The sequence below is a fragment of the Carassius carassius genome, chromosome 39 (genome assembly GCF_963082965.1).
Source record: "Carassius carassius chromosome 39, fCarCar2.1, whole genome shotgun sequence".
NCBI classification, from domain to species: Eukaryota; Metazoa; Chordata; class Actinopteri; order Cypriniformes; family Cyprinidae; genus Carassius; species Carassius carassius.
Window position 1 is genome coordinate 26,570,937 of NC_081793.1, and position 13,441 is coordinate 26,584,377.

General features: G+C 36.3%; 1 long non-coding RNA gene across 2 annotated transcripts in view; it reads right to left on the reverse strand.

The window, feature by feature from the left end:
* Nucleotides 1-13,441, reverse strand: part of LOC132121109 (uncharacterized) — an 88,406-nt gene that overhangs the window by 12,016 nt on the left and 62,949 nt on the right. The window contains exon 3 of one of the 2 annotated variants that reach the window (XR_009426240.1): nucleotides 9,440-10,147. The exons of the other annotated variant lie outside the window; for it this stretch is intronic. This is a non-coding gene — a long non-coding RNA (uncharacterized LOC132121109). Of the gene's footprint in view, nucleotides 1-9,439; nucleotides 10,148-13,441 lie in introns of those variants that run through there. 2 annotated transcript variants of the gene reach the window in all.

A 13,441-nucleotide genomic window follows, 5' to 3' on the forward strand; every position in this document is an offset into this window, starting at 1 on the left:
TGAGGTGTGTTTCCCAAAGGCACTGTTAGCCATAATCCAATGATTTGGTGTTTCCAGAATCCGCAGTTCTATCAAACATTAGTAAACAGCATAGTGAAGTTTTGGTTGGAATTACAGTACCCATATTTTCTTGTTAGTATGACATATGGATTGAGTTAACATGTAATACAATACATATACAAACTTCATTCTACATCTCCCAGTTTGTTGAGAGAATTAAAGTGCCATATTTTAAGATTAACATGTGCATAAGTCACTGCTGCTTGGGGAATGTTGGCGTGACGTATGAAAACCCGTGAAGTACAGTACAAAATAACGGAGCAGTCATCAGATGACATGTTAGTTATTTACAGCAACCTGACATTAATTTGATCCCAAACTGATTAGTTAACAGAAGTTATGCAAGTTGTGATTTGCAACAAGGTGCTATGTAAGATTTCAGGAAACATGTGACTACAATGATGCATATTGTACTAAGGTGGTTAAGCTGTAGAACACAAAATATATTATATATATAATTTTGTTTTAAATCAAAAAGTTCTGGTGCTGTTTTGGACACAATTTACTTTAATTTTATTGACAAAAACAGTTCAAACATGCTTCAAAATACAGCTTAGAAAATGCATGAGGATGATTAACTAGACTTTAGTCCGTTTAGATTCCGTAGTGCATTTCACACAGATGAAAACAAGGTTAAGAGGGATAGACTTACAGTCTTATTGACATAATACACTGCATAAAGTCCCTATATCATAAAGTTTTATATGTCCCTATATCATAAAGCAGCTGAACAATTGGTGTGTTGTGACACTAAGACTAAGGTTTGTGATGGCAGAATTTGCATTTTTGGGTGAAATCACTTTAAGCAATTAAATTGCAATTCAACATTTAGAACATTTACAACAACTATTAGTGAAACAAACGATTGTTTCACTAAATAAGACCGTTATTCCTCGGATGGGATCTTGTAGAGCCCTTTGAAGCTGCACTGAAACTGCAATTTTGACCGTCAACCCATTGGACCCAATTTAAGTCCATTATATGGAGAAAAATCCTGCTTGTTTTCCTTAAAAAAAAAACATCCAAGACAGAAAGACATGAACATCTTGGATGACATGGGGGTAGGTAAATTGTCAGGATTTTGTTTTATTCTGGAAGTGAACTAATTCTTTAAGGTTCCTCATGGTTCATATATTCACCATAGATGCCAGAACCATTGTATAGTAAAGGCAATAATTTTACATATTAAGTTTTGTGAAGTTTACATAATAAACCAAAATGAGTGAATTAAAGACACTGTGGCAAATGGATTTCCCCCTCACTGTTTCTCAGTTCACTCTCTCCTTTTCTCATTCTCTCTTTCACACAGACGCATCTGCTGTACGGCAGCTCAGAGCAGTAGGTGTACGGACAGGGAACGCAGACCAGGCCCGGGTAAATTATCACACTGGTAATTGTCATTAAAGAGGTAAATTGCAGTGGAACAGGTGTTGGTGAGAGGAGTAAGCACTTCTCTATAATCGACTTTTAGAAAGGCATCTTGAGCAATAAAGTACAGTGTGCAAAAATATAAAAAAATTAAGTCATCAAACAAAACTTGTTAAAGCTATTTCAGCATGCTCAGTGGTGCACTGCAGGCCCACACACGTCCTCTTCAGAGACACGGGTGAGATAACGATCAGACAAAAGAACGATATGACACCATTAACAGATGTGGAAATGATCAGGCCCAAATGCAAATGAAGAGATAATGACAGGGACTCTTATTAAGAATATGTTCCTAATGAGATCGTTATGATCATCCTCTCAAGTACCATTCGGAGAGACTGGACTGGGAGCAGAAAGGGAAAAAAATAGAAAAATCGTATAGGTCAAAATTAAATAGTATGTGTCATGCATCCCGTCTGAAACAGCAAAAATAAAATAAAATAAAATAAAATAAAATAAAATAAAATAAAATAAAATAAAATAAAATAAAATAAAATAAAATAAAATAAAATAAAATAAAATAAAATAAAATAAAATAAAATAAAATAGCCTGTCAAACCATCCCACTCAATCATGTAAAAAAAATGTATCAAATTGTCCAACACAGGCAAAAAAAAAAAAAATACAAATGTTGATTAAAGACCAAAAAATTAAACAATGAATAAATAAATCTATGCTGTGATCCCACTACCTCACACCCTACATCAAAACAAGAACTAAAAAGCCTAAATTTAAATAAAATTATAAATAAAATAAAATAAAACAGAAAACAAAAAAGAAACAGAAAACCCCAAAAAAGGAAACAAAGATATACTTTAGTTGTATCATCTGCCCACATGTGGTGTATATATATAATATATATATATTAGGGGTGTAACGATACGCGTATTCATATTGAACCGTTCGGTACGAGGCTTTCGGTTCGGTACGCGGTACGCATGATGGACCGAACGGTTCGTTGGACTAATTAATTATATTTGGAAAAGAAAAAAAAAATGTGAAATATAATGATATGCGTTCAACAAGGTAGCCCAATAACCCAAATGACGTAACAGGCAATGCCCCTGACACCCCCGAAGAAGAAAAAAACACCAACTTATATGTTTATGTTAGGCTACTCAGTCAGGCGCTCGCTCACTGAGTAATACACGCTGAAGGCGCGTTGCAAAATGGCAAATGCGTTTAACAGACCAGAAATAGAAGATCCTCCAATAACCAACAGGTCTGGTGTTTGGGTGCACTTTGGATTCCCTGTAAGCTATAATGGTGATGGCAAGAGAGTGGTGGATAAAAAAAACAATGATATGTCACATCTAGGGTACAACAGCGGGAATACAAAAAAAAGAAAAAAAAACATCAGCGGGAATACTTGAAACATGTCAACTCATTTACGCCGACATCACATTAGTGTGTCAGTATCTGGGAAAAGACGAAAAAAAGGCGAAAAATACACGCAACAAACTATCCCCGCAGCATTTAGACAGACATTTCCAACGGATTCAAACAGGGCAAAAGACATCACCATGGCGATTGGTAGGCTACATTTACGTTATAGCCGTGGATATGAGACCTTACTATTTACCATTCATTCTATCATCACCATTATAGCTTACAGGGAATCCAAAGTGCACCCAAACACCAGACCTGTTGGTTATTGGAGGATCTTCTATTTCTGGTCTGTTAAATGTATTAGCCATTTTGCAACGAGCCTTCAGCGCGTACTGAGTGAGTGAGCGCCTTACTCTGTAGTGGAAAACGTAGGTTTTAAGAACATGCTTAATGTAATTGAGCCCCGTTACAATATTCCTTCACAAGCCCATTTCAGACAGATCGTAATTCCTGCTTTGTTCCAAAAGACATAAGCCCTATAGAGAACCAATTGAGTAAAAACACACTCAATATAAAGAGTTATAGAGTTCCATATAAAAAGTTACATCTTTGTATTTGTTCATAACTACTACAATAATATAACATTTTCATTTTATTTTTTCATAAGGAGCTGTTTTTGTTTTATACAGTATGCTGCTAAGAAAACACCATAGAAGATGGGTAAAGAATAGCTCCATCATTGTTCAATGTAAAAAAAAAAAAAAAACATACTTTGTTAGTTTTAATAAATAAAACATTTTTTAAAAATCAAGGAAATTTATCTGCCAATATTTTTCTTTTTGCTGTATCTAAAATGTACCGAACCGTACCGAACCGAACCGTGACACCAGTGTATCGTATCGAACTGAACCGTGAATTTTGTGAACCATTACACCCCTAATATATATATATTTATATATATATATATATATATATATCCACATCAACTCTGGGGACCCACCGGTGGGTCCAATATTGCATATGCCTAATTCTCAAAAAATCTAAATAACAGCTCAAGTGGATATATACCACATGAATATAATGTTACATTATAATGAATATAATGTAAATGTGGGCAGAGTTTATGTAAAAAAAAGTTTATGTTTAAAAAAAAAAGGCCCAGTCAGATTCTGTATTTTTATTTACAACCCGAATTCCGGAAAAGTTGGGACGTTTTTAAATTTTAATAAAATGAAAACTAAAAGACTTTCAAATCACATGAGCCAATATTTTATTCACAATAGAATATAGATTACATAGCAAATGTTTAAACTGAGAAAGTTTACAATTTTATGCACAAAATGAGCTCATTTCAATTTTGATTTCTGCTACAGGTCTCAAAATAGTTGGGACGGGGCATGTTTACCATGGTGTAGCATCTCCTTTTCTTTTCAAAACAGTTTGAAGACGTCTGGGCATTGAGGCTATGAGTTGCTGGAGTTTTGCTGTTGGAATTTGGTCCCATTCTTGCCTTATATAGATTTCCAGCTGCTGAAGAGTTTGTGGTCGTCTTTGACGTATTTTTTGTTTAATGATGCGCCAAATGTTCTCTATAGGTGAAAGATCTGGACTGCAGGCAGGCCAGGTTAGCACCCGAACTCTTCTACGACGAAGCCATGCTGTTGTTATAGCTGCAGTATGTGGTTTTGCATTGTCCTGCTGAAATAAACAAGGCCTTCCCTGAAATAGACGTTGTTTAGAGGGAAGCATATGTTGCTCTAAAACCTTTATATACCTTTCAGCATTCACAGAGCCTTCCAAAACATGCAAGCTGCCCATACCGTATGCACTTATGCACCCCCATACCATCAGAGATGCTGGCTTTTGAACTGAACGCTGATAACATGCTGGAAGGTCTCCCTCCTCTTTAGCCCGGAGGACACGGCGTCCGTGATTTCCAACAAGAATGTCAAATTTGGACTCGTCTGACCATAAAACACTATTCCACTTTGAAATAGTCCATTTTAAATGAGCCTTGGCCCACAGGACACAACGGCGCTTCTGGACCATGTTCACATATGGCTTCCTTTTTGCATGATAGAGCTTTAGTTGGCATCTGCTGATGGCACGGCGGATTGTGTTTACCGACAGTGGTTTCTGAAAGTATTCCTGGGCCCATTTAGTAATGTCATTGACACAATCATGCCGATGAGTGATGCAGTGTCGTCTGAGAGGCCGAAGACCACGGGCATCCAATAAAGGTCTCCGGCCTTGTCCCTTACGCACAGAGATTTCTCCAGTTTCTCTGAATCTTTTGATGATGTTATGCACTGTAGATGATGAGATTTGCAAAGCCTTTGCAATTTGACGTTGAGGAACATTGTTTTTAAAGTTTTCCACAATTTTTTTACGCAGTCTTTCACAGATTGGAGAGCCTCTGCCCATCTTTACTTCTGAGAGACTCTGCTTCTCTAAGACAAAGCTTTTATAGCTAATCATGTTACAGACCTGATATCAATTAATTTAATTAATCACTAGATGTTCTCCCAGCTGAATCTTTTCAAAACTGCTTGCTTTTTTAGCCATTTGTTGCCCCCGTGCCAACTTTTTTGAGACCTGTAGCAGGCATTAAATTTTAAATGAGCTAATTAAGTGGATAAAAGTGTAAAATTTTTCAGTTTAAACATTTGCTACGTTATCTATGTTCAATTGTGAATAAAATATTGGCTCATGTGATTTGAAATTCCTTTAGTTTTCATTTTATTAAAATTTAAAAAACGTCCCAACTTTTCCGGAATTCGGGTTGTATTTATTTTTGTTTTGATGTGGAAGGAAAAAATAATAATTCTCCAGAATATATAAAATATGTTGAATGGATCTAATTACTTCACTCTTCATTGATACCTAATAACTTAATAAACACACAAGTGAAATAAATGCAGAATTTTGTAAATGATAGACGTTCCGATTCTGGTGAAACCTGCTGAGCTATGGCTTTTAGAGTGGGCCTGCAGATTCTGTGTGGGCCTGGAAATAACAATAGTTATTGCTAGAGCAAGCACCACTAATAATAGTAGCAGAATAAAGATAAGTTTCAAAAGAAAGACTTGGCACAGAAGCACAGATCCGATCTGCTTCAAGTAGGTCTAGGTCACTTCAAGAAAACTTGTCCTCACTCCTGCGTAAAAAACTGAAATACTCTCCCAATGTCTCTGATAAATATGTTCTCATGCAATTTGCTGCTAAAATCTGTCTCTCTCTCTCTCTCTCTCTCTCTCTCTCTCTCTCTCTCTCTCTCTCTTCTCAGTCTAATCTCCTCATGTTCAGGTACCTCCGGGGGTCTGTTTAAAGCACAGGTGCGCTCTCTCAATCTCTCTCTCCCACTGCGCCTGTGCATGAGGAGGTGTGTGTGAGTGTCCAGGTGCATCTGTGTGTGTATGTGTGTGTCCTTTGACCCATCCATATGGTCACGGGGGGTGATGGAGCTGCCCAGGTGCACCTTGCACACAGGGCCACGGCATCCGGGGGAGGGACGGCACTCCAAGAGACGTCTGTTTGCACAGAACACTCCATGACCTTGTTGTTTTCACAATTACTCATCTGGAGTGTGTGTGTGCAAGTTTGTGATGGTTGGTAAAAAGGAGCAAATTTCATCACTAGTGGACATGCTGTGTCTTTATGCATGCTCGTGTATATCGTGAACCTCATTAAATCCCCCCCCCCCCCCCAAAGTCAAAAGGAAATAAGAAATTGCTTTTTAATTTGGTCTAAGTTCATTAGGAATTTCTGCAAGCAAAATATGTTACACTGAAATAACAAAAATGGTTCCATGAGCAGTTTATAAAGAAATCTGTTCTGCTCATGTTAAACGTTTCAAGCACTTTTCCCTCTAAATTCATTACTGTAATTCACACTGATATTTTAATCTTGTAATCACCATTATTCTCATTGGTGACTCATTAGATTCTCATTAATTTCAGTTAGAACGGTTTTTAACTTAATTGCTTTCCTTTTAATTGTAATTATTAATCAGCACAAAGTATAACATATACCACTATGATGTATAAATGCTTTACAAATTAAATCATAAATTTTCATAGAGTAATAAAACATACTTTTTAAAATTTTTATATAAAACGTACTTTTTTATCAAATAAGATGTTTTTTTTTATCGAGGATTGTCATGAAATGAATGTTGTGATGCAAAAATAAATGAATAAATAGAAATGAAAAATAGTCCTACAGTAGGCTCCATTTTATTAAAAAAAAATAATAATAATAATAATAATAATAAAAAAAAATATATATATATATTACGCCACATTTGAATTGCCTGAATGTCATTACATTAAATAACAAAATACACACAACTATTCAAAAGGTTTTTTTTTTACTTGCATTCTGCAAGGATGCATTAAATTGATCAAAGGTGACAGTAAAGACATTTCAAGTGCTTCAAAACATCTTAGTAAATGCTGTACTCTTATTTAATAAAATTACATTTAAAAATATATTTAAACCAAAAACAGTTATTTAAAATAGTAAAAATATTTCACAATATTACTGTTTTACTGCATTTTTAAGTAATTGCAGCCTCGTGAGCATAAAAGTCTTTTCAAAAACATCTCAACCTTTAGACGTTCAAATGCTGCAAGAGGTTTTGTTGTCACTGTAACCACATATCAATAACAACATCTCTGTTAGGCTTCTTGTGGCCGATGGTCTTTCAAAGAAATATGAAGTGATTACAGTGGGGTGTTCGGAGATCAGACTCCCAAACAACAGATTTTGAACCAAAGCTTTCCATATAAATAGGAAAATTAACCACCTATCTATCTCATGTATTTTTTCATGCAACAACATAGCTCTTTGGCCTTACAGAATACCTCCATATGGAGTCCCATCCCTCTCTCTTTCTCTGAATTTATATTGCCGTGTCTATCATGGGCTTTTCCACCAGAGAAATGTGATCCATCCACAGGTCTCTCTCACCAGTACCATCTCTCTTCTGGGTCTTTACACAACTGTCTGCTGGGAAGAAGCGAGTTCTGGGTCTTTTCCCCATCAGATTTGAGGTTCGGAGGTCACCGACGCTCATTGCCCCAGGTCAGGAGCAGGAAGAGAAGGATCTAGAACTCCCGAGAGGTTAACGCCAGTCTCGAAAGGTCACCGCCAGGCTTTTCCTGCATGGAAGTTTTGATGTGTGGGTGCTGACAAGGATACGAAGGCCGAGGGTCGACTCTTACACCTCAAATGGGGTTTGGTGATACTCAATATTCCACTGAGATCCCATCTAGGTTTTACCCCCATTTTCCGGTTTCGTGTTGCATATTTAAGGTCAGATGGTCAGATGGATTTTGATGTGTGATTTTGATGTGTCAGATGGATTTTGATGTGTGGCGAATATTGTGCTGAGAAGAAAAAAAAACAGAAAGAAAAAGTAAAAGCGAGGTATTTTTACAGGAATGTTTTGATATGTCCGTTCATAAATGTTTCATCCAAAGTGATTCGCTCATATCACGTCTGAGTGTTTCATGTGGATATGTATAAGAGAGAGTTTGTCTACGTTGGGAGGAGAAGATGCCCCAGATGTTGATATCGATGTTGTTTCTTTAGATATATTGGAAGCTTCTCACACGGGTTTCCCTCAGGGTAAGAAATTGCTTTTTTTTTTGCCAACGCTTCAACTCCACACTTCAATTTAGGTTATTCTGACTGATATAGTTTTGAAGGGAACAACAGCGACTCAGTAACCATTTCAGTGGACTGAAAAAAATTATGTTTTTATATCCCTCTGACTTACATTAACGACAACCAAGAACATTCAAGAGCCAATTAAGGTGTGAAAGATGTTTAGTTGGAGTGAAGTTTAGAAAATGTGTCATTTGAGTTTGAAGGCCGGCTGTAATGAGAAGGAAATATCTATCAGATGTCGGCAGATATTGAAGCGTGAGCAGGAAAATGGTCGGCGTTGGGAAAGAGGCCGTACTGTATATGGACCTGTCAGGCCTGTTCAGACTCAATGCCCTGATCGCTTCATGATGTGATCCATCTACACAGCCATACCACTAAAATCCAAGAGCCCCAGCAGCCGGTCTGGAGAGAATTACGGGACTTCCTGTAGCAAGCACAAGCGTCCTTAAAGCAGATTGAGGTGCTCATGTTAAAAAGGGGTTAAAGGGGGGCTGATATTACAGGTAATAAGGAGAAACCCCTCTGACACAACTCTGACAGGTGGAGGGTGAACCCCAGAGGCCTTTATTGTAGTAATCAGTGATGTGGAAATACAGATATGTATCTTACTGAGTACTGGGACAAAAAAAGCTGCAGACCTGAACAACTGAAAGATAAAATTATGCACCCAATAATTATTTGGGATAATCTGTTCAAGATGTTCAGAGGTATTAAATTACATTGGGACAATTCAATATTTTTTAAAGAGTAATGTTAAATAAATAAATAAATAAATAAATAAATAAATAAATAAATTTGTGTTTTAAACACATTTTTCAAGTTTTAAAAATGCACCATAAAAATACTTTAAAAGTGGTACATATATGACTGCTCTACACTGCTCCAAGTCTTCTGAACTCATATTAGTTTTGTGTTAGAAGTTCGAAGCAGCGATGTCCTATAAATTATTCAGAGCTTTTCAGTGAATCTTTTGATCCAGTTTACAAAACACCTCAATTCAGTTAATTCATAAGTTGAACCAATTCAGTCCAACTAACTGATTGTTATTGATCCGTTAATTATTATATATTTTTTTTTTTAATTCAGTCTGTTCACTTATTCTTTGAGGAGAAATACTCCATGCATCAATGCGCTAACTGAGCCATCGTCTCCAAAGATTTCTATCCCGGATTGTTCATATTTTTTGTTCTTTGCAGGACGTTTCTGGATTCTCCTTCCTTTTGTGTTCATGGAGTGAAGAGGGACATGAGCAGCAGGTGTGTAGGTGGGACTAGAAAAACATTTATAACCTGAGCATCTCTCCGAGGAACCCTTCCTCTCTTCTCAGGTTTCTCTTTCCTTCTGTCTGAATCATAAAGATCTGGCCGGACGATCAGACAGTCTGTTAATGAGGTTATAAAGTCTTGTTATCCTAAGGCTGAACTGTCACAACTGTTGATGCTGTTGTGGTGGTGGCAGCGGTGGCTGTTTTTTTCTGCAGATCTTATTGGCTGCTCATAGGGGCCCATAAAGACGAGTGTGGTCTGCGTTTCATCTCCATAGCTGGCTTACAGGCTGATAGACAGATAAAGAGATAGAGAGAGAGAGAGGGAGAGAGATCCCCAGGCCACCTTCACTTTAATGTTGGTCTGGAGGGAGGGAGACAGCCATCATATCTCTGATCAGAAAAGGAAATGATCAAGACATTAGCTTAACCATTTGTCCACAGAGAATAAATGTTCTACAAAACCATTTAAAAAAAATCAATTATACATTATGCAATATCTGATCCATAGAAATCCATTATATTCAGGCTAAGGCAAGCGTTGCTCATATTAGGGTTAAGAGTTTGTTCCAATGACTTACTTCAGTGCATAATTCATTATGCAATGTGTTAACAACCACTAAGAACAATCTAGCATTGTGGAAGTAAGTTTTGCATGCAGTTCAAACAAACCTGCTTTAAATCTAATTCTAGATTGCAGTTTTATAATTAAAAAATAATAATAATAGAATATAATTTAATATGATATTACAAACAATATAATGTAATTCAAAATAAACAATATCAATATTATATTATGTATTAATTCTTAAATTATACAGTATACAGCATATACATATGCAAACAATTATTATTTTTTTTCTTTATGCTAATATTGCAGCCTACATAATTGGGTGATTTATTCATTAATTTATGAATTATTAGTAAACAAAACAAAAATGCTTTAATTCTAATTCTAGACTGGAATTTAATAATACTTTTAATAATTAAAAGGACATACAAATACATAATATTTATTAAACAATCATATTAGTTCTCTTTATTCTAACAACTTATTTTGCACTTTCATCATTAATTTAAATCAAACTCTAAAGGTCACAAAACCAAGGGAATTTCCCTAATCTTGCAGCTCTTGAAATCCTAATTTCAGACAGCTGCTGATGGCCGTGTGAGGATGAAGCAGCAGTGATTTGGGGAAATCTTCAATAAAACAGCGTAACTAACAGGCAGCACATTGAGAGTGTGATAAGAAGGACAGAGTGGCTCTGCATCTCACTCGTCAGTCCCCAAACACACTGCTGGCACGGCCATTGAGAAATGCCATGCCAGACTCTGTTAGCACCCAAGAAATAAATAAATAAACAAATCAAGTCGCCATCCTCAGTAATCCCCTAAATTCAAGCTTATTCATGTTAAATCTGGAAGAGAAAAGCCTCGACCCCGTTCCGTTTGAACCCTCCCCCTCTCTTCAGTTCCTGTTCAGCAGTTGTTGTTTTGCGACCGGACATCTTGTGGCACACACAGATATGCTGGGACATGGACAGCTTGTCCCGCCAAAGCCTGTTTTGTCTTGTTCCACTCTTCCTCGTCCTCCAGTTTTACGGCGTGTCAGAGCCAGCTGGCTAGAGCAGAAAGAAGAGGAGAAATAAGCTCCTTATTGCAGAGTCATGGTATTTGCTTTCCGCCAGGGTTGAGGGTTCTCATTATACCATGTTCATGAGGCTACGAGTGCTAATTGGTCTTCTGCTGAACACAGAAAGAAAAATGTGACCGCAGGCGATATAACCTAATTAGGAAATTCGCCACTATACGGCGGCCAGATCAGGCCTCGCTATTGTTCTGCGCAGATAAACAGGCATATTTTCCACTGATTTGGAGGACGACACTTTATCTTAACTTAAATTATCAGCAAATGGCAAAAGGTACATAAAAAGTGCTTTGAATGCATCGCTGGTATTTTTTAACAAACCACTTTTAAGGAGTTGGCCGAGGTTCTCCTCCATCTCCCTCTAGGCAAAACTGAACCAATAAATTCTATAAAGGTCAGGCCAAAAATCCTTTAAGACCTTCATTTCAGTTATTATAATTGGCTGATTTAGTATTAGTTTCAGTACCTTCAGGCATTTCAACTTATTTTTGAAGTAAAGTAATTATTTGTACAAGCAAGAACAACATATAGAATATTATAATGCGATTCTTTGTCTAGGAATTGTATTTTATTATTTTCCCAAAACTGTAAATCTATAATAGAGAAATATTTCAATAAAAGTTCAATAAAAAGTGTATTTAATTTTTTTTTTTTAATTAAAAAAATTTATGTCATAAAAATTATTAGTATTTTTTTTTTTCAATACTGAAAATAACAGATACATGTTGTATTATAGAGGAGACTGGGGCTAGTTGTCACAAGTACTGCATATCTATAATTACAATATGAAGTTTGAGTCAAAAGTATAATAATAACAACAACAATAATAATAATAATAATAATAATAATAATAATAATAATAATAATAAATCTATTTAAATATAAATTATTTCCCAATACTGTAAAATAATAATACTAATAATAATAATAATAATAAATCTGGATTATTTGATGAACACAAAAGTTCAAAAGAACATAATTTAATTTGAAGTAGAAACCTTTTTTAATATTACATGTATTTACTGTCACATTAATCAATTCAATGCATCCTTGCTGAATTGAAATATTATAATAATTTATTTAAAAAAAAATATTACTAACCCCAAACTTTTGACTGGTAGTATATATATATATATATGTATATATATGTGTGTATATATATGTGTATATATATATATATAAATATATATATATATATATTTTTTCTTTTTTTATCTAACAATGGCACTTAAATTTTATGCAAAAAATATTTTTTGAAAAATTGCTTTACATTTTTTATGATAAAAACATGTGGCTACATTGGATTTTAATGATAAAAATAATTATTTACATAAAAAACTCCTGAAAACACTAATAATAATTTCTTATTGTTCCCCTGCAATTTAGAATTTGTTTGGTTGTTGAGATCAACAAAACGATCACAATCCATCTGTACTTCATAACTTTACAACTGCACTTCAGTATTTCATAATTAACATCTGTTCGGCCTGACCCTGCTGTCTGTCTACAGCAGCGCTCATGTACGGCTTTCAGGCTAAGAAAGAGAAGAATATTGTCTGTTGCCTGGGCGCTTGCAGCGGGACTGTCTGTGATGGAAATAAAAGCCTCTCATTTATAATTCAGGTATCGGCGGTGGGCTCAGATGCACTGAAGGATATCATAGAGAGAGTGACATCGGACAGCCTGGGTCTTCATGGCCACGCTTGACTGGATCCTCCAAAGGGCCTCTCCTCTGTCCACTTCACTTTCTGTCCCCTCCACTGTGGGCCTCAGAGGCCTCGGGGACCTCCAGGGAAAGGGTGGACGGACAGACGTAGACATTTTTGAGTGTGTGTGTGTCTGTGTGTAAGTCTAGCTCAGAGCGCAGGGCGTCTGGCAGGGCTGCAGTCTGCAGCGCATTCTGACAGAACAAGTGTTGCATGAGATGCGGCGACGTGTCTCAGTGAGCCTGGAGCAGGTGTTGCTCATCGGCGACTGCACTGGAGCGAAGACCCTTGTGCATAAGACCACAGCAGCCAAACGCCCGGGCCAGGACAGCT